Source organism: Notamacropus eugenii, chromosome 2 (genome assembly GCF_028372415.1).
Source record: "Notamacropus eugenii isolate mMacEug1 chromosome 2, mMacEug1.pri_v2, whole genome shotgun sequence".
In the NCBI taxonomy this organism is placed as follows: domain Eukaryota; kingdom Metazoa; phylum Chordata; class Mammalia; order Diprotodontia; family Macropodidae; genus Notamacropus; species Notamacropus eugenii.
This window is the reverse complement of record NC_092873.1, coordinates 425,803,967-425,826,754: the sequence shown is the minus strand read 5'-3', so window position 1 is coordinate 425,826,754 and position 22,788 is coordinate 425,803,967. Positions and strand designations below refer to the sequence as shown.

Sequence of the window (22,788 nt, the reverse complement as noted above, 5' to 3'; positions counted from 1 at the left end):
AAAATACAATTAAACACAGATAACATTTCATTTTACAATTAAGTCAATATGAGACCCACAGGGATCCTTCTGTATGGACTAGTGGCCCTATTTTTAATCGAGTTTGATACCACTGGAAGAAACAATGAACATCACGTGATGATTATAGAGAAGCATGGGAAGACTTATACGGACCAATGAAAAGTAAAGTGTGCAGAGTCAGGAACACAATTTATACAATGACTGTAACAGAATAAACAGGAAGAATAAGAACCAGAAAACAACTGAAACTGAATGTTGTGAAAGTATAAAGAACAAGGTTGGCCCCAGAGAAGAAATAGGAGAAGGCACCTCACACTATTCCTTTATAGAGATTGGGGACTCCAGGTGTGGGATAGTGAATATAATATCAACTTTTTGTATTGATTAATTGTATTGTATTGGTGATTTTTTTTCTCTTCTTAAAAAATGATTCATTATAAAGGATGTCTCTCCAAAAGAAAAGGAAAAAGACCCTGGAGAGGGGGGAAAATTTAGGTGATATAAAAATAATAAGTATCAATAAAAATCTATTTTTTAAAAATTATGGACAGACGGCCATATTCTATAGGCAGGAAATACGAGATAGTTAAAAGATCACTGGAGTCGGTCTTAAAAAACTCAGAACTTTCATCTTTGATTCCCATGACTATCACTTGGGGTTTGTGAGGTTGGACAAACCATTTCACTTTTCTGCTTCTCACTTTCTTGATCTGTAAAACTTGTTGGTGGGAGTGGGAAAAGGTTGTATTAGATTATCTCAAAGATATATCCCAGTTCTAATGTTCAATCATTTCTTGAACAACAGAAGATTGAGCATACATGAACAGTCAAGTGTTGTGATAAGGTAAAATGTGCCAAAAAAAAAGTTATCAGATACTTTAAGGACATACATGGGTATCATGCATATGCAAATTATTCATAAATGGTAAGCAGTTCAGATAAATTACTTAAGTATCCAAAGAACTATGATTTCATCAGTGTTGGTGCTAATTCCATGGACAGATTGCAAGCCCTACAGGCTTCATTAGACAAGTTCATGAACTGCAACAGTCAAAAGGAATCAGCTGTTGGCCAACCTTCTGGTGATGAGCCTTTTCACACTTAGCTAGGCTTGTCCTTGGACAATAGATACTAAACTCATATTGGAAATTTGTTAGATTTGCCAGAGCTTGCACTGCACTGGCATAGCCATCAAGATCCCAGGATTACTGATGAATAGGATTTGGAGGGGGACTTTCCTGGAGCAAATGATTCCTTAATATGACTGACACAATTAAAACAAAATTTTAAAGTTTTTCCTTTTCTCTTTGTTAGTTTTTCAGAATTAAAAAAAAAATCAGAGTTTAAAGGGAGCTTGGGAAATCTAATCCTTGACCAAGATACTTGACCAAGAATCCTTTCCACTTTTTCCACAAGTCTTCATTCACCCTATGCTTGAAGACCTCCAATGAAGGTAGACCCATCACCTTCCAAGGCAGCCCACTTCACTTTTGGAGACCTCTAAGTCTTAGGAAACTTATTTTTACATCAAGTCTAAATCTGCCTGTCTATAACATCTACCCAGTGATCCCATTTCAGCATTCTGGGGTTGAACAAAATAAGTCAAGTCTCTCTTTAACATGATAGTCCTTCAATCTATAAATAACATTGCAAAATACCACATGGATTCAACTCCCAGACTCCTGGACCAGGAGTGGTTCACTCTTTTGCCCTTTGAAACTCACAAGGTCATAGCCTTCAACTTCCTTCATCTCAAATGAAAGAATACCAAGGCACGTAAAGAACCACAGCCTAAATTTGTTTGGGCCACACATTGGCCACAGATAGGGAGAATTAAATTGGAAGAGCAGGGAACTTTAGATAGATAGATGGACATATACATATATGTTCCCTGACATATATGTGTATATATATATTTTTGAGTGTGTACATAAATATATTCTGGTTTTAACAAAGCATTGGATAAAGAATCTATTCTTATGAAAAATAGAAATGCAGGCTAATGAGATGTGGCCATTGTTCAATGGATTTGGAACTCAGGATGGCCATGCTCAAATAGCAATCATTAATGGTTCAATAAAAACCTGGTAGTTCTCCAATAGGTGCCCAAGGGATTGGTGCTTGGCCTTGTGTCTGATATGTTTATCAATGCTTTGAACAAAGTCATAGATAGAACACTTATTAAATTTGCAGACGACACAAAACAGACTGGATGATAATCAGGATCTAAAAAAAGATTGTGACAGGATAGAAAAGTGGATTGACAGAAGATGCAATTTAACAAAGGATAAAGGTAAAGTCCTACACTCATACTTAAAAAATTGACTTCACAGATACAAGATGGGAGAGGCATGGTTAGATAGCAGTTTCTATGAAAAAGATCTGGGGATGTTAGTAGACTGCAAAGTCATCGTGAGTCAACATTGTGACATGATAGCCAAAAAAGCTAATGTAATCATAGGCTGTGTTGAGAGGCTACACATGCTTCCAGGAATAAGGAGGTCAGAGTCCTGCTCTAGTATGCCTCTCTCAGACAATATCTCTCATGTTGTGTTCAGTTCTGGGTGTCACAGTTTAGGGAAAACACTGATAAGCTAGAGAGCATCTCAAGAAGGTCAACAAGACTGGTGACTGAGTCTATGGGATGTGAGAATTAATTGGCTGAAGGAACCAGGAATATTTAGCCTAGAAAAGACTTGGGTTGGAAGGGATATGATATTTAAATCAAAGTATTTGAAGGGCGATTGATTAAGTGTTCTTTTGTTTATTTGCTTAATACCTAAGGGCAGAATCAGAAGCCACTGATGGAAATTTCAAAGAGGTAAATAGGGGCTTGAAGTCAGGGAAACTGCATGATAACTAAAACTCCCCAAAGGTGGAATGGATTGCCTTGGGAGGTAGTGAATTCTCACTACACGTCTTTAATAAAAGGTTAGATGACCATTTAGTGGTTATGCTGAGGGGGAATTTTTTTTTCAGGTATATGGTGGATGAGATGGCCTCAGAGGCCCTTTCAACTCAAAGTGAATTAGTGGGAGGCAGCATGTCTGCCTGGAGGTGGTGGAAGGGTTGCTGTAGCAGGGTGAGGTAGAGGGGCCCAGGTCTGTTGAGTGAAATTGTTGAGTGAAAATACTAACTTGAATAGACTACAGTGGCTATCACCCAAGACACTATCAGGTCCAGAGAGGGGAAAGAAGAGATGATTAGCCAGGGAAGATCAGACTGGGTGACCTGGGTCCATTTGTCCAGTAGTGTGTGTCTCTTGTTATCAGACTTGTCACTAAAGACATTTTCACACGTGGGAGAGGGGGCAGTGTCCAAAAGGACAGTTTGACTACAGAGCTGTTTGTACTAGCAAGAAGGCTAGACACTGGACTCCCAATCACTTTCCTCAAAGTCTTTGGGGTGCCCCTCTCAAGTTCTTTACAAATGGGAGAGATTTTCCTCTGTCTTTGATGGTTGGGGGTGGGCTTAACCAGAATCAAGAGGCTACAGGATCAAAATTCTTTTAAGACCTCTGTCATTACTCCTGCATGACTTCAGGTAAGTCACTTTAACTTGTATTGTTTAGTTTCCTCACCTGTAAAATGAAGGGTTTGTACTGAATTGTCTCTAAGGTCTCTTCTGGCTTTAAAGCTATTATCCTGTGATTTGGAAAAGGGGTCTTACACTTGTAACCTGACTCCCAGTCAAGCTGGGTGGGAGATGGTGCAAGGTACCAGGTCAATATGATTCTGGATTGGTGGAGACAATCCTCACACAACCCTGTATGCCTGTGAGAGATGGAGTCAGTGGGGGAGCTTTGGAGAAGCTTCATTCCTTCTTTAAGAGAACCCACACATGGCTCCTTCTCTGTGGGTGGCTAGGTGGTACAGTAGATAGAGTGAAGGACCTGAAATCAGGAGGGCCTGAGTTCAAATTCTGCCTCAGGCACTTCCTACCTGGGTAACCCTGGGCAAGTCCCTTAGTCTCTCTCCACCTCAGTTTCTTCACCTTTAAAATGGGGACTATTGTGAGGATCAAATGAGTTTTTATTGATATCTGTGTGTCTGTGTGTACAGTGCTTTGTAAACTTTAAGGTATTATAGAAATGCTAGCTATTATTATTTTTGCTGTCGTCTTTGAGATCAGCTCCAGGAAGGAGACAGGACAAAAGACTCTGGAAGTGACAAACTTATAGAGGAGGTTGGAGACTAATACATCCTTGATTTTCAGCTTGCCTCCCTAAAGACTTTGCAGATGAGATGAGATCAGGGCCTTTCTCTTAGTTGAACTGAAATACCTAGCTCCCAGTGGGAGAGCTTGTTCCCTTTGTGTATTTTCTGGCAAATGCTGAACTGTATAACTTTGATTCTCATTCATTGTTTGGATAAGCAGGTTTACTTGCTATTCACTATTTGTGAGGACTTGTGTAACTAGTATGAGATAAGAATGGGCTAAGCTGGTTAAGTAGACGATTGGCATATCTTCCCCTTTTAAGGGATGGCAATTAGGGAAGCTAGCACCTCCCCTCCCTCCCTTCCTTCCTTTCCTTCATTCATGGCTTTTGAACCTAAAAAAAAATCATACTCCTAGACCAGCTGTTAAGAGGGACAGATAAGATATAATTCTAATCTGGCACCTGCCCCCCCCACACCCCATCCCCCGCACCCCCTCAACCTTCCCAGAGGAAGGTTCCTTCTTCTTTTCCCTCCAGGCAGGAATCAAGGTCTCCTTTGGAGCTAGAACAAAATTTCATAGATTTCATGCCTTCCCATGACTCATATGTAAACAACCTATATGTATATACATATATATATATCTCACATATGTGTGTGTATAACCTATATGTGCAGCACGCACGCACACACACACACACACACACACACACACACACACACACACACACACTTCCAAAAGGAAGAAACCTGGTAAGTATATTAAACTCCTTCTGTATAGCACCAAGCCAAGGACTATGTGCAAACTAAATGCTTTTGACATCACGGGTAGTGGTCATTACAGGATCCCCCCCAGTTCATGTCTTCCCCCCCCTCAGAACCCTGCTTAACACTCATTTCGTCCCAAAGGCTCTTCCTGTTTAACACTACCCCCAGAGATGGAGGCGGTACGTACCAGGGAAGAGAGATTTTGTTTCCCATGTTTTGGGGGCTTAAGTTTGTATATTTGTGAATATATCTTTTGAAGTAAATATTTCTGTGTAGAAGCTAATCTGATGTTAGTGGCTAATAGAAGCAGAGTCCAAGGGAGCCTCTCCATTCATCTGAGGTTACATGAGTTGGGGGCAGAGAACCTAGATCGTCTCCTCACTCAAATCCCCTTAAGGGTACTGGAGAACCCTGGAAGGAAAGTGAGGGACCCAGCAGTATGTCATCTCATTGGATCCTCACAGAAACCCTGGGAGACAGATACTATTATTAGCTCCATTTTACAGTTGAAGAGACTGAGGAAGACAAAGGTGAGTCACTTGTCCAGGGTCACACAACCAATAAGTGTCTGAGGCCAGATTTGAAGTCAGGTCTCTCTGACTTCCACTAAGCCCCTAACTGTCTTCTTCTGGCTAAAGCAATGGACTTGTCAGAAAGACTTGAATTCCAATTTTGCCTTAGACATTGGCCAATTCACTTAGGATCTCACTACCTCAGTTTCTTCATCTGTAAAATGAAAAGACTGGACTCACTGGCCTTTAGAGTCCCTTCCAACTCTAAGTCCCTTTTAGTCCGAGGTCTTTAGTCCAAGTTTCTTCAACAACAACCCCCAACAAGTGGTCACCCAGGTGACCTATTTAAATATCTCAAGTAACAAGGTGTTCATTGCCAGGCAAGCCTTCTGTGTGTGTGTGTGTGTGTGTGTGCACGCATGCATACGCGCACGTGTGTGTTCTTGAGTGTTTTGTCTTATAGCTCTAAAGGCTGTAAAAGTGTGTCTCTTCCACTTAACTGGTAGCTTTCTGGGGACAGGAACTTTAGCTTTCCCTTTCAATAGAATAGGAATGCCTTCAATACAACCATTACTGCTACCACCCCACCCAATATACCCAACCAGCTTTAGCCTCAGAATAAACTCTCCCCACACTGCCTGAGGGCCATATACATCACCGACAGACTGACAGAGATTAGATAGCTGGAGAGAGAAGGATGGAGTAAGCTTTAGACCACAAGGAAGTGGTAACCTAGACACATCAGGCCCTGGGGGAATGGAAGGAGGGAAGATAGAGGAGTGACACAACTAGTCCTAGACGTCAGTCTCCTTGTTATGATTGTTCATTTTTCTCCATTGAACAAAAACAATTTCTTGGCTATGTGCCTTTGTCTCCATAGGAACCAGAAACCACACTGGATGCCATGAAACCTCTGGGTCAGGGTCTTCTGAGATAGGTTAGGTGAAGATGAGATCAGATAAAAGCAGTATTTTACTTTCCTGCCCCCCTCATCTGGATTCTGGACCCAACCCCCGACCTCCCAGATCCCATCCCAGGCCTAGTTTCTCTGGTCCTGGCCTTGAATGGATCAGGTGAACAGCTACAAGGAACTAAACTGTCTCTTGGAATGTCTGATCTTATCTAAGCCTGGAAACCCTCTGATGATCCCAAGTCCATGCTTGTGGGTCTCTGGGCCTGGGATTGTGCTGAAGAGTGGAGGTTTGGAGCCTGATTTAACAGGCTTATATTATGAACTATGGGAATATAGAGGAGGGAGTTAAATGCCCAATTTCAGGGACTTCCCCCAAGTTTAATGGAAATAGTTGAAAAAGCCATATTCAAAAAGAAGTATAAATATACGCAAAAGACTGAAAATCCATATATTGTGGTACTGGGCAGTAATGTGGTTTAGAAGGCAGAGCTTTGGACCTGGAAGACACAGGTTCAGTGTCCTTTCCTGGACCATCATCCACACACTTGTCCCTAACCATGGGTATATCCCAAAGCTTGGTCCTAGGCTCTCTATTCTCCTCACTATACTCTCTCTAGGTGTCCCATCCACTCCCATTGGTTCAATTATCATCTCTATACATATTATTCCTAGATCTAAATATACAACTGGTCCTGTTCTTTCTCCTGAGCTCCAGTTACACATCAATCATTGTCTACTGGACATCACACTGAATGTACTGTAGGCATCTCATAACATAAATAGTTGGAAAGGCTGCCAATTAGCCATTTTACATTTCATCTGGCTAACGAAATGAAACAATCAATCTTGCTCTTTCAGGTGGCCAACTTCCCCCAGGTAGACATTTCTCTTACCATCAGCCACTGTTACTCCAGAGTCACCTCTCCTACCTCCACTCAGCTCAAACTGCCTCCTGTGGAACATCGAAATCTTCCAAACTCACAAGGTCCTCCAGATAGGTCCCTTTCAGGGGCCCTGTTTGCCTGAGGTCAGGAAAGAACAAATACCAAAGGTCAAAGGTAGACAGGGCTGCCTGAGTCCTTTACCCCTCAAGGCAAATCACCTAGTGCTGCCTGAAGAGCCCAAGTTGAGAGCACTAGCCAGAAGCTGCCTTGTCTTTTTTCAGATTCATCATTACATTTCTTTGTGACTAACATGGTGTGAAGGGTAGGACTAAAGGATCACTCAGGGTTTTCCATGTTACTCTAAAATTCCAATACCTTTTAACTCTAGACTACCACATGTGTGGAAGCAAGCAGGGAGTTCATCATTTCCAAAAGGCCCAAGAGCTCTGGGTGCATACTCATGGTCACACAGATAGTAAGTATCTGAGGGTAGATTTGAATTTAGATCTTCTCAACTACTCCACAACATAGCTGACTGATACATGTGTAAGCTTATTCTCATAAAAATTTTGAAGAGATGAGAAATCAGAAATATATGCAGTTATAGACACCCTTTCCATTGCTTCTATAATAATTGTAACAATTTATATAGAGATATTAAAGTAATTCCTTATAACCAACTTAGGAGTCAGATGTTGCAAGTATTATTATATCCCTCTTATAGATGAGAAAATTGAACCTCAAAGACATGGGACACAAGAAGAAAGGCAGGAGAAATGTCCAAGAGATTCAGTGAAATATAACTTCAAAAAAGCCTTGCTAAGGGTGACTGAGAGAGCAGTCTGGCAAGCATTCACCAAGCGCATTATTCCTGACAGGCATCTACAGCGAGGAATAGTGAAGGAGTTGTGTGCGTGGGGAGCAACTGCAGAATATCATTTGTCTACAAGCACAGGGCTGAAAAACCTGTTGGTCAGACATTAGCACACATGCACATCCCACCCAGATATATGCCTGTATGCATGTACACACACACACACACACACACACACACACACCCCTCTCTTTTGTCTCTCTCTTTTATCTCTCTCTTTCTCTCTCTCTCTCTCTCTTTTTCTCTCTCTCTCTCTGTCTCTCATACAGAGGGAACAACCCATATAAGAATGCGAAGGACCATGAAATAGTAATACCAGTCACATCACAGAATCAGAAATCTACAACTACAAGAGACCTCGGCAGTCATCAAGTCCAGAGGTGGAAAGCATCAGATATAGAACTAGGAAACAGATACACTGTTGCAAATGAATATACTGGGATGCTACTATACCATAAGAAATGATGAAAATGAAGAATTCCAAGAAGACATATAAACTCATTCAGAGCGAGTGAAGTAATCAGAACGAGGAAAACAATATGTGTAATGACTACAATAATATAAATGAAAAGAACAAGAAAAAGAAATTGAACATTGTATAATTATAATGTTTAAGGTTGGCCCCAGGAAAAGAGATGAGAAAGTTCACCCCCTTCCTTTCTTTGCAAAAGTCCTGTACTATGGCTGTGAAGCCCTGTATAGAATGTCATATTTGCCTGCCATTTTAAATAGTTTAGCTGAACGACTTTTTTTCTTCTTTGTTACAAGGAATACAAGGAATTTCTCTGAGGGGAAGAGAGAGAAAGGAGTATGTTTAGACATAAAAGTTACATAAAAACAAAACATCAATAATATAAAAAAAAGTTTCAGAAGTCCCTTGGAAATACTGTACGTGTTATTTATGGATAGCAAATGTCATCATTGGGGAAGCATTACACACTTTGGTTAAAATCTTTACTATATAAGGGATTATAGTGAGCTGACTAAGAGCTGTCGTTCAACCCCCAAGGACTTGTGTAGCTTTCTCTTTTCCACTTCTGAGACTCTGAAGGTTTGATCTGAAGGAAAACATTGATGTGGTTTCCCGACCAGGTTAATTCTTTTTATTTTTTTTTGTAGCTAAGCAATTCTCAAGCAGTTTTACATTTCGAATGCTGTTAGTTTTCACATGGACTTTCCTATTACTTCACGGAACCTGTCAAAATTCTATTTTTAAGTAAACTTCATTTTACAAATATGTCATTTCTCAATGCTGTAGAAAATTTTGGAGAAATATTTGTTTTTTCTCCTTTGGGTTCATATTGCTTTGGCTGACGTCATTAATTTTGTAATTACATAGAAAAGGGAATTGAACATGAAATCAGGAACTTCATTACAAACAATTGATTGTTGGTTTTTTTGGGACAGTTTTATTGATGTGTTTTAGTTTACATTACAAATACTTATAGATTACCCTAATTCTCTGAGAGATACTGTGTAACAAAGTAAAACATTTAAGTAAAGCTAATAATGTAAGGACCTCATCTGAAAGTACATGCAAAAATCCATATCTGAAGCACCCTAACCCAAATCTCTCTATTTAAAAAAAAATTATTAATAAAAATTTGTTCTCTCTCCCTCTCATCTCTCATTCTATTGGGACAAAGAAAAAAGAAAAACAAATTCTTTGTAACTATGCATAACAAGGAAAACAAATTCTTTAGTAGTTGTAATATATGTATGTATATAAATAAATATATACGTCTGAGAGAGAGAGAGAGAGAGAGAAAGAGAGAGAAAGAGCACCTCCTGAGGCTCAGATCCCTCCATCCTGTGCATAAATGGGTTAACCTAAAATGACTCATTTCTCCAAGGATGTTAGTGTAATTGTATGTACCAGTCAGTGATTATGGAACATAAAGCAGACCCATAGACTTCTAGGAATCAGGAGACTTGAGTTCTCTTCTAGCACATCTTAGGTTTTTGAGGCCCCCACTTTGTTCATTCATTCTTTCCACTAAAATCCTTTTACTCACATCATGGAGGTGGTCTTGGGTTCTGAGAGGCTGTACCTATAGAACATAGGCCCTGCTATATCCAGCTAAATGGAAAGCCTTTAAGTGCTTGTCCACCAATGATATGTATGTCCATTCTAGCTAAGTGACAAGAGGTTCATCACTGAAGTTAGGCCACTAAGCAATGAATTCTTTGGCTACAGCAACTCAAAAAAATTGTCTTAAGAGTTGTAGGGGTTTTGATCTGTAATAGTGAAGTGTGGAATACCCACAACAATGAAATAAAAGATTTTTTGAAGGCATATTAATTTATATAATCATTCAACATCTAAATTTATTGATTGTCTATCACTGGGCTAGGCTATCCCCACTTTATGAAACCATCATTTTAAAATCAGTGCTTCCAAAGTTGAATCCATCCTCTTTCCCCCGAAACTGGCCTCTTGGCGGTAACACTATCCTTCCAGTCTTTCAGGTTAAAAAAATCTTCAGAACCATCTATGACCCTTTCCTTTCTATCAGTTCTATCCAGTTCCATTATTTCTCTCAGCATAGTGTTTCTTCCCCTGTTCTTTCTGCTTCACTTACACTGCTCTGGTCCTACTTCTGACCACAGTAGAAGACTGAAGATGTAGCAGTCACGAGTAAGAGCAACTGTGAGAAGGCTGTTTGATGGTGGAACAAGGTTCTAAGCCAGGGTTTAGAATGTGTTAGCAGCTAGATGGTACAGTGGATAGAGAACCTGGCCTGGAGTCAAGAAGACCCGAATTCAAATCCAGCCTCAGATCCTTACTAGCAGTATGTATGGGGTGTCCCAGGAGGATTAATGCCTGTGCTATGAGGGCTTACTGAGCCCTTTTCAGGTATACTCATCCACCTTTGGTGTTCACCTTTCAGACACCTCTCTCTTTGGCTCCTCTCTTTTTAGCTGTAGCATGCATAGCAACCATATTCTGGTAAACCAACTAAACTAAGGCTAAACTAGGTTTGAAGGTAAATAACAAGTTTCAAACCCATTGATGAGTCAAGGGTTGGCCACCCCAAGCATGTGAAGACTTTCCCTGGTCAAATGGGCAGATGAGAACAATTTGTCCCAACAGCCATAAAGAAAGCTAAAGCAGGTGCTGTGGAGTACTTGGAACTTACACTCAGCACTTAGAGCACATAGAAGACTCCAAGGTTATTACTGCGTCTCAGGCCATCACCAATCATCTTGACTTCTGCACTGTCATTGCACTTCAGTGACTCTGGAAGAGAAAGTGAGGCTGACCACTTTGTGCAGCCCTGCCTCTCTGATATCCAATTTGACGCTCAGGTCAAGACATCACCCATGATGTCACTGGTCATTTTTGAAAATGAAGGACAAATAGTAATAACAGCTGCATGACCCTGGGCAAGTCACTTAATCCTGTTTTCCTCAGTTTTCTCATCTGAAAAATCAGCTGGAGAATGAAACAGCAAACAACTCCAGTATCTTTACCAAGAAAACCCCAAATGGGGTCACAAAGAATTGGACATGACTGAAATGACTAAACAGTGGAATACTTTAGCTATGGCTCCTGTCTGGAGAAGGGGCATGGATTAGATGACCTTGTAGAGTCCCAGCTAGCACTGAGATTCTATTCCCACTGCCTCTGCATAGACCATCCTATGATTCACAGGGGCCTGACAGATCTTTCAACTGAAGGTGGGTTTGGAAAAGAAGTTACACTACCACAGGGAAATCCCTAGAGAATTTCATCTGCCTCTATTTTGTCTGATCCATTTCCTCCTGGGGACAGAATTGGTGGGGGGTGGGGGGGATGCTTCCACAATGCTTTTTTACGCATTTGGAAATCCTCAGGACTCAGCTCTATGGAGTCACTCTGCAGCCAGGGCTGATGGAACATAGACTAGCCCAATACCTGACTTGGAGTCTCAAGACGTTCTGTGGTCTAGTGTATGCCATCAAAGGAGAAATTCAAGGGAACTTGGGGAAGGTTTGCTGCCCAGGCCTGCCCAAATCTTCTACTTCCCCCTTACCTTCAAAATTCATCATACAATACACCATAAGCAACTTTTCTTTGTGGCATTCACTTCATACCACATGCCCTTAAAAAGCAAATTCCAAACCCAACCCAACTCTACCATGTAATTTTCCTTAACAGACCAGATCACCTCTGTACAAACTCATAAATAATCACCACATGATCAGTCTGGCCAAAATCCATTCATCTCTCCATGCCTTAGTCTCCTTTTCTGTAAATGACACCAAAGATACCTGTATTGCCTATCTTCGAGGGGTATTCTCAGGATCAAATAAGATCAGGTAGAAAGTATTAATACATAATAATAGGGTTTCCACAGAACGTTAGCAAATTTTCTCTATGTCCAGACAACTACATGTACATAACTCAGTATTATGAGGCCTGGCACTGTGAGATGCCATTGAGACCACTGAACTTGGAACATTGATGACTCAGTGATTCTTTAAGGAAATTGCAATCTCAGAGCACTGAGCCCCTCCAGCATTGAGTCATAAGCATATGGTTCGTCTAAGAATGTAGGGAAGTTGTTCATGGTCCGTGCAACACCACCCCACCTATATAAATGTCAGCTATTATGTCAGCTCCCTTACCCTCTTCCTCTCCAAAATGGCAGTGAACTTTAGAATCCTCATTTTAGAGAAGAGGAAACTAAGGCCTAAGCAGGTGAAAGGACTTATCCTAAGTCACCCAGCTAGCAAGCAAAGGAACCAAGACTCGAATCTAGCTCTGAGTCTGGTTCTAGCATTCTTTACACTCTGTTAACTAGTAAATACCTTCTATATGCCTACTGTATGTGAGGATGGCACTATGCTAGGTCCTATGAAGAACACAAAGGCCTCTGAGGCATAATCCCTCACTTCTAAGTGCTTATCATCTATGATGAGAGATGACATATAATACATAAGATATATATGATATGATATATAAGATAGATATGTATATAAATAACCAAAATACCAGGCCACAAATGCCACAGGAAGAAAAGATGATTTCACAGAAAGATAATCAAGGAAGGCTTCATAGAGGAGGTGGCTTTTGTGTTGAGGGGAAACAGGTCATACACAAACAAAAGTGAATCTAGGGACAAAACAGGGCAGCTAGATGGTGCAGTGGATAGAGTGCCAGTGCCAGGCCTGGAATCAGGAAGACCTGAGTTCAAATCCTGCCTCAGACATTAACTAGCTATGTGACTCTGGGCAAATCATTTAACCTTCTTTGATTCAGTTTCCTCATCTGTAAAATAAACTAAAAAAGGAAATAGCTAAACCACTCTGGCATCTTTGCTAAGAAAACCCCAAGAGGGGTCCTGAAGAGTTGGATGTGACTGAAACGGCTGAACAAAATAATAACATGTACAAAGGAATGTAATGAAAACTATAAAAATTCGGTGTTGTGAAAGCACAGAGAATTTTTTTCTCCAAAGAGCCCCTAACAGAGAGAGTGGCACCAGGGACAAGTGTTCATGAGGCTATAGAATCCCCTGACTAGCTAGGGTTTTAAATAACAGGGACTGTGGGGGAGTTGATTCGCTTAAGACTGAGCCATTTATGCTGAAATAATTCTATCTTGAGTCTATGAAGAATAACTTCTAATTAACTCTATGTTTTGAAGGCAAAGGCAATAGTGGTCTTGAGGGGTCTTGCCAACTCCCATGGTACCCAACAGCTCTTCCTTCATAGGCTCAAGGCATACTGAACATCTGCCTGGAGGTTTCCTCAAGGTAACAGAGATTTCTGAGTAGTTTTGAAAATTAAGAAACTTCTGGAGTCCATGTTTGGCTGATGAAAAGAGGCACTGTGCAGGAAGTATCCCATCACCTCCAAGGAAGCCTTCCCCTCTTACCAGGGACAGTGAACCCAGACATCACAGTGCAGTCAAGAGTCGAGGATTTGAAGTCAGATCAAATTCCAATGCAGGCTCCACTGATCAAGGGTTTGCCTTAAAGTAATTCACAGAGTGCTCTCGGAGGATCAGTTTCCCATATGTAAAATGAAGGCATTGGACTGGATGATCCCTAAGATATCTGCTAGCTCTGAATGGAATGATCCAACTTGCCCTTAGGACAGACAGACAATAAGCTCCTTATTTTCCATTTGACTGGCTGACACACTGAGGTCGGAGCACAAGTGACCTACTGATGGACACCCAGAAAAAAATGACAAAATTCGGATGCAACATCCCAGAACCCTGAACCCTGGGCCATCGCTCTTTCCTCTACATGGCAATAAGCCTGGTGAAGCTGACCTCATCCCAGCCCTGCCAAACCTCAGGGTCGCATAATATGTAACCCAGAGTCACCAGTTACTCTGATTCTTGTGATAAGTGATGAGTCACTCTAACTTGCAGGCTGGCCCCGGTCCTAGCAACTCCAAGCAGCCTGGCTTGAAACCTTTGAAAAGGGGTTCTGAGAATGATGCAAAAGGCAGTCTGGTCACCTATAACTGCTATTCAAGCGCACGGGTGGAGGAGGGGGTTTTCAGGCAGAACAACGCAATGCCTCACGGAGAAGAAAGGCACACTTGGGAGGAGATCTGTCCCCCAACATACCCCTGAATGTTCTGCTGTCTCAGCCTGGCGATCCATTCACCCACCCCCATCCGTCCGTTATATTAACTGAAGATAAACATTACAGAGCATGAGCGGTGATGCAAGTTTGGAGTAGCCTGAGTGATTGGCACTTCGAGATGGTGAAACACCTGGAAAACCAACAGGTCTCTGTCACTTAGTGAAATACTTTTGCCCTGCAGTAAACCCGAGTCACGTGTTCCAGATTCTGCCCCTCCAGGACACGTAGGGGTGGGGGATTTCCCCGTTGCGAAGAGTCTCCCGGTTTCCGAACCCCAAAACAAATACAAGAAACAATCAGTCACTAGGAAATCAGCATGCCACGTGACGCACACTGAGCCGGAGGCGGAGCTGTCCTCACTCACTCACTCACTCACTCACTCACTCACTCACTCACTCACTCACTCAGCGGGTTGGCAGCCTGGGCAACCTGACGCCTGGACTTTTTGCTTTGCAGGGGATAATCCGCTTTTTTTCCCTGGGCTTTTCAGATCAATTTCCAATCCTGGAGGCTCAATAGAAAATTGCCTCAAGGCCCTTAGGCCTAAATGTTTCTTAAACAAAACTCTACCCCACGTTTGGGGAGCCACATCCCCACCTGCGCTCACCTAGCTACGCACCTGTGTTACCACGCGATCCTCAGGCCAGGGGCGGGGGCACGGCGGGTGAAGGATTACCGCTTTTCTTATAGAAAGGGAGTTGCCGCAGGGCAGGGGCTGAGTTTAAACTCTTTCTTTTCCTACTTGCCTAGGTGAAAACACCTCCCTCCTCTTCCTCACCTCCCTCGAATCTATCAGTCAAAAAGCCTTTAAGTGTTTACTATATACCAGGCACTGATCGAAAGTTCTGGGACTTTGACATCTGACACCTGCCTGCCTGGAGACAAGATTGTCATACATAAAGCAAGGCAAACACGTTCCAAACAGCATATAATAAAATGCTAAATTGTTGTAGAGATACGTAGTCTCCAAGGTGGAGGCTGGGGCTCGAACCCTCAGGAGGCCAGGTCATGGCCCCAAGGGGTAGGTGATCAGTCAGTCAGAGGGTCAGAAGATGAAACTAGCCCACCCTCCGGCCATAGCCAGGCCTGGGGACTTATCTCCAGTACAAACATACTGCCTCCCACTCTTGATCCAGGGCTCGTCAAGGTTCCTCTTCTGAGCCAGGTGTGGCAGTTATATATAACCTAAGCAATAAATGGGCATCAACCATAACTGCCCCATTGACGATGTAAAAGTTTCCTATTTCGTTCACCTCCTCGCCCCCAAATCACCTCATGGCTGTAGCAGATGCCTCTCAGAGAGTAAGCTCTACCTTCTGGGACAGTAACCAGAAAGGCCCTCACCAACCCCCTTTTCCATTTGGGTGGGACAGAATGAGTTTAACAGGATGAGTCAACATGGGTAGGGTGCAACAAATCCCCCCTACCCCCCATCTCTTTACCTTCTTTCCCCCCTTAAACCTACCCCTCTTCCCAACTTTCCTATTATTGTTGAGGTCCTTTCCATCACCCAGATTCACAACTTCAGTGTCATCTTCCACTCCTCATTCTCCTTCCCGTATATCCAGTCAATAGCCAAATATTTTCATTTCCACCTCCACACTCTCTCTTTTTTCCCCATCTGTTCCTTGCTCTCTACTCACAGCTGCTATCCCAGTCCAAACCCTCTCATCTCTTGTCTGTGCTATTGTAGTAACCTCTTAATTGGTCTTCTAGCCTCAAATCTGCTCCCTCTCTAAGTCATCCTCCACAAAGTTGCTGAAATGAATTTCCTAAAGCTCAGGCAGATTGTGTTACTCCCTACAAATTCTAGTGGCTCCCTAGTGACAATCAAATCCTATTTCATCTTTATCTCATATCTTTAACTTTTATTTTTATAATGTATTAGTATAGTAGTACATGTTTATGATTTATATATATAAGTAAATATAAACATATTGGGTATTCATACTCAAGAAAGTTTAAATGACTACTGTTACAGATTCTAAGTACTATAGGAATAAAAATACTATGGGATCAATTAGGAATAATTAAGAGGGCTTTTTGGAGGAGCTGGAGTTTGGGTTGGGGCCTGAGGGGTAGGTAGTGCCCCTGGTAAATAGAAGCCCAATCCTTGAAGCTTACAAATTCTGCTCTGCCTGGTGCTAACAGACATAGATACTTGGGATGCCTATTTTTGGAATTGTGTGATGGTGGGTGATGGAGAGCCATGTGCTCCATTTCAGAGCATATTCCCATTGTTTCTTGTTAGTTTACTATGTAGTAACAGAAATCTTTTTAATTGGCTGCCAGACTGGGGTGTGTGTACAGAAAGGTCCCTTGGAGGGGCTTGGTCTTTCTCTCCCTGGCAGATTTCAATGAAGGAAGAAGACCTGCTGTAGGCCTCCCAATTGGGGAGAGGCCTTGAGGAATTTCTCATTTACCATGAAGCCAGACAACTAGAGTCAATAGCAGAGTTTGACAATAGCTGAGCCCAGTGAGGAGCTGGCGTTGAGGGGTAGCCATCTTCACTCAGCCCCGAAGTGGACTGGCCTAGAAGCTGAGACACTGTCTTGCAAGTAAAGAAGTAGCTTATCTGTCATCAATGGTATACCTTGAAGTGAAGTGAGCTTGGTGAAAGGAATGCTTTTCTAACCAAGACTTTAAGTTTGAACCTACTCTTTGCTGGGACTGAAGTGTGGAAGCAAGCATGTGCCCCAATTTAGGGGACACATGTTTGTATTTCTGGCTAATCTTTTTCAGCAAATATACATTTACTAATGCTAATCGGTGTTAATTATCACTGACATAAATTGGTCAAATGATATTGGAGTATTAACTACTAGTTGGATGATATGGAAGAGACTAACTGGTTGATTTGATTTTGGGGAAAACATACCAGAATGGGGACTTAACCCATTAGAATTAGGAGAAATCCACAGGCCCTCAAGGTTACTCCTGTGATCATGAGGAGGAGATGTAGCCATCTGAGTGCTGGATTCCTGACTTATTAGTACAAGTATGTGTTGGGAAAATAAGTCTCAGTAATGTATATGTTGAGTCCCATCATAATGGGAGTGAGCTTGGATTCTGCTCCCTTTCCTGGCCTTGCTATAACCTCTGTTTTTAGCATCATTATAACCCAGGTTTAAGTAAATAATAGAGCACATTTATATATCGCTTCTGATTTACAAAGTGCTTTCTTCACAATGGCATTATGAGGTAGGTAAGTATTAGCATCATTACTTTACAGATAAGGAAACTGAGGATCTCAGAGGTAGTTAATCCAAGCCTACTGTCTCCTCTACAACATCACACTGTCAGGCTCAAGTCCTGTAAAATGGAAGGGCTCTCCTACCTCTGAGCCTTTACACTGGCCCACTCCCATGCCTGCTGCAATATTCTCCCAACCCACCTTGGAATCCTTTCTCTTCTTCAAAACTATTCAAGTGACACCTTGTTAACCATGAGTCAAGACATCACCTGGGATGTCATTGATCCCCTTCAGAAATGAAGGACAAACCACAAGAGACTAGAACCAGTGTCTATACATGCTTCAATCTCTCAAAGGCATTTTTATTACATCATCACAACTCTTCTGGAAATTGGCTCCCCGTTTTTTCCATGTATTTGCATCAGAGGCACTCTTGGTGTGCTCAGAAGTCTGGGCTTGTTGGTCAGACCACCAATACAGTATTCATTAGAATACAGATTCCTTTACAGTAGGGATTTGTATCCCAGTGCCTAGCATAGTATCTGGCACATAGTAGGCAGTGGTGATGCCCAGTAAGTCACCTCTGAATCTCAATTTCTAAATTCAGTTTCTAAAATGAAGATAGTGGTTGTGGTGAGGAAAGTGATTAACAGTTTACAAACCAGTTAAATAATAGTTATTATGATACTGTTGGCTGATGGATGTGCTAGAGCCAGAAATGAGAAACCCAGGAAGCCTTTAGCCTTAGGCTGGGTTTCCTATTTAACCCCTACAGGCTACTGTTCTTTCTGTTCTGAGTCAAAGGTTTCAGCATTTTCTTCAAGGCTAGTGTTGTACACAGGAAATACCTATAGGCTAGATTTCCCTTGCCCCCTGCTGAAACACCCAACTGACAAAGGGAGCAAGAATGTGACCAAGGGAGCCCAGCTCACAGTCTTTGCTCTCCAGCGTTGGGCAAGAATGTTCTTTCATAGACTCAGAGTTATCAGGTACCTTGTTGATCTATGCTATCTTAATGCTGAACACCTGATTATCTGATAATAGTAACTGGATCCTCACCAACCCAAGCCTTAGCCCAGAAAGTATCTCAGAAATTAACTGAGAGAAAAGGGACCCTCTTGGTAAGGTAACATACTTCTGCACCTCTCTCCCTGTCCATTTCTTTCTCTGTCTCTCTCTCTCTCTCTGACTCCGTTTGTCTCTGTCTCCATATGTCTGTGTCTTTCTCACTCTCCTCTTTCCTCTTCCTTCTCTTCTCCCTCTTCCCTCCTTTTTCCTCCCTCTCAAATACTCACATTTAGTTAGAGTTGTAACTAGGACAAAGCAATGAGGGTTATGCTCTGGCAATAACAGGGCATGCTGTTTCTGGAGGGGAGACACTATTCTTCCCCTTTACAAAAAATAAATGAATAGATGAATAGAGCATTTATCAAGCACTTACCAAGTACAAAGCACTGTGCTAAGCTCTGGGGTTACAAATAGAAAAGTAAGGTGGCTCTAGCTCTCAAGAAGCTCATGTTTTAATGAAAGACACAACACATTTGGAAAATTTCACCTGCAAGTCATAGGGGAATATCCCATGGTCCTCAAGTGCAGCAGCAAAACAAAAATGGTAATGCCTGCCTTAGACCATGAGCCCAGGAAGAGGATGGAAGAGCAGGGTCTTTGGAAGGAGGGAGGATGAAGGAGCAAGGTCTTTGGTAGCAGGGATCAAAGCCGGGGAGATAGGTTGCGAAGTGCTTTAGGATCTCTGTGGCTCTGGGGAATAGGAGCTGGTTTTCTGGAAGACATAGAAAGACTTTTCTTGATCAATGCTATGGGAAGAGAGGGGCAACATAGCTGTGCCACAGCCCTGGGAAAGTGCCTGGTAGAGATGAAGTGCTACCCATGATCAGACAAGGATGAGTAGGAGGCACTTTAGGGGGAAAGGACATAAATATGCCTACTGAAGACTCTGAGCATAAGGGCAAGGGTCGGGGTGAAAAAGACTTATCTAGGAACTGAAGTAACCCAAAGCCCCATTTGCATGAAAATCTCATTGCATGAGAGGTGAAGTTGGCAAGAGTTTGAAAGAAGAGAATTTGGAACTAAGCTGCAAGTCAAGAAGAAGCTCTCTCTTCTCTCAGGCTCTCACTAACTTTGACCCTCAAGCAGCCAGAAATATTGAGTAATCACTCTCTTATCAATGAGGAGATTCTTAAGAAAATGGACATTGAGCCAATGGGCTGAAATTCTTTGAAGTCTCTTGCAAAGATCAAACCTGAAATAGTATAAACACAAACTAGGCCCTTTATGCAGGAACATTGTTATTAATGGCAGTCAAGATGGTTGGTTGGTTGTTGTCCTTAGTCTTTAAAGAGGACCAAAATGACATCACTATGATAAAGTAAAATCTCAGTGCATCCGACTGACTGATCAGACCAATACGAACTCCGAATGCTCCACCACAGGTTAGGCACAGATAGTTTGTGTGAATATTTTTGGTGGATATCCCAAATTTGCACATCCTGTGTTTACTTTGTGCTGTCTCAGTTCTGCTTTGCTCAAAGAGCACAGCACCCTTTCTGATGTGGGCATGCCATGCTGAGTGGTCCTGTGCCAGTGTCTCCCATGTTGCACAGTCAAATCCAAAGTTCCTGAGAGAGGCCTTAAGAGTGTCCTTGTATTATTTCTTCTGGCCACCAGTGATCATCTGCCCCATGCGAGTTCTCCATAAAATAGTCTTTTTGACAAGCGTACATTTTGCATTCGAACAATATGCCCAGTCCATTGGAGTTGTGCTCTCTGAAGCATAGTTTGAATACTTGGCAGTTCAGCTCAAGCAAGGACTTCAGTGTCTGGTACCTTATCCTGCCAAGTGACCCTCAGAATTGTCCTAAGACAGTTCAAATGGAAGAGATTCAGTTTCTTGGCATGGCACTGGTAGACTGTCCATATTTCACAAGCATATAACAATGAGGTCAACACAATGGCTCTGTAGATCTTCAGTTTGTTAGTCAGTCTAATACCTCTTCTCTCCCAAACTTTTCTTTGGAGCCTCCCAAATACCGAGCTAGCTCTGGCAACTCGTGCATCAACCTCATTGTCAATCTGTACATCCCTGGAAAGTACACTACCAAGGTAAGTGAACTTATTCACAGCAGTCAAAACTTCTCCATTTGTTGTAACTGATGGTTCCATGTATGGATGGTGTGGTGGTGGCTGATGGAGCACCTGTGTTTTCTTGGTGTTAATTATTAGGGCAAAATTAGCACAGGAAGCAGAGAATTGATCCATACTTTGTTGCATCTCAGTTTCAGAGGTTGCACTGAGTGCACAATCATCTGCAAAGAGGAAATCATGCACCAGTACTCCCTCTACTTTGATCTTGGTTTGTAGCCTTTTCAAATTGAAGAACTTGCCATCAATACAGTAGTTGACCTTGATGTCATGTTCATCCTCATTGAAAGCATTTATCAACATGGCTGAAAACATCATGCTAAAAAGCATGGAAGCAAGCACACAGCCCTGTTTCATTCCATTGGTGACTGGGAAGGCACAAGAGCATTGTCCATTATCCAGAACCCAGGCAAATAGACTTTGAACCACCTGAGAAAGAGACACTATTACCTGGGGACCAATAGATGACAACACCTCCATAAGGTGATCAAAGGATAACATAAACTTCCAAAGAGAAGAGATTAGTACAAGTTGGTGGTAGAGAGAGGGTTCCAGACTGGTAGGAAGTTACACAATAGTAATCCTGCTCTCCCTCCTCCTGGGTGGAGTGAGGTGCAAGATCTACCTGGTACTGGAAAGGGTAGCCAGATGCAGGGTCTTCTGGTGAGAGGCGAATTTCTGTGAGTGCAAAAAGGGGGCCTGGGACAAAAAGGTATAATATGAAGGATGGTTTATTAACTATAGAATACTGTCTATCAGTAGGCATAACAGGAAAGGGGTTCTGGAGGGGTCAAGTTGATGTAGGTGGAGATGAAGTAGCAATAGTAGGAGGCCAAGAGAGTTTTTCCCTAGGCAGTCTGTGACTCTGAATCACAAAAATACGGAGAGAATAGTTTATTACCCATAAAGTAGTGGGTTTTCTTAACCTCCCACCATGGGTTAGCACTATCGTCTCCCTAACAAACACCACAAGTCATTGCTCTGTATGTGGTGTAGGTGGGACTCATTTTCTAAGCCTGGGGGGGAGGCGGGCAGGGATGGAGGAAAGGTGAGCAGGGAGAAGAATGGGCCTCTATTTTTAAGGTATTTTCTAAACTGTTCTTCCATCAGTCTAATTGTATCTCCCTTTCTTTATTTTTCTCTCTGTCCTATTCTTTTCCTTCTCCTTCCAACACCCTCTCTTTGCTCCTCCTCTTTTCTCCTTTGTTCTTAACTCTTCTCCCCTTCATTTTTTCTGTCTCTTTTCTTTCCTTTCCAGATCATGCCACTATCTCCTGCCATTTTCCCTCTTTCTTGCCCTCCTCCTGTTTTTCTTTCTGGATAAGAACAACATTAGCATTAGTGAATTTGAAACCTAACTTCTGGAACAGCCTCTCTCACTTTGCCAACCATCTCAGCAATCTTGAGGTCCTTGATCACTTCATGAAGGGCCCCAGCTGAGTCATCAGAAAAAGGCAGATTGATGTACTCATTGATTAGAGCTGGGTACATCAGGCTACACAGAAAAGCACTCTACAGACAACCAGCACAACTACTTTTAAACATCTAGGGTTCCAGGCACACTGCCAAGTACATTGCACTGTCAAGTCCCTAATAACATATTGCTTTTCATTCGTGTGAAGAATTTGAGTCTTAGTGATGTTTTATGGATGCTCCTACTGATAAGGCAGATCCTCTCCTACTTGGTGGGGATATCAGGTTGATAATGCCAGGGAAGGGC

General features: G+C 42.2%; 1 long non-coding RNA gene across 2 annotated transcripts in view; it reads left to right on the top strand.

The window, feature by feature from the left end:
* Nucleotides 1-2,532: 2,532 nt before the first annotated feature.
* The window catches only part of LOC140529319 (uncharacterized), a 37,648-nt gene continuing 17,392 nt past the window's right edge, over nt 2,533-22,788 (top strand). The window contains exons 1-2 of one of the 2 annotated variants that reach the window (XR_011975498.1): nt 2,533-3,564; nt 20,946-21,029. This is a non-coding gene — a long non-coding RNA (uncharacterized lncRNA). The remainder of the gene's footprint in view (nt 3,565-20,945; nt 21,030-22,788) is intronic. The other variant, XR_011975499.1, reaches the window with a different exon arrangement.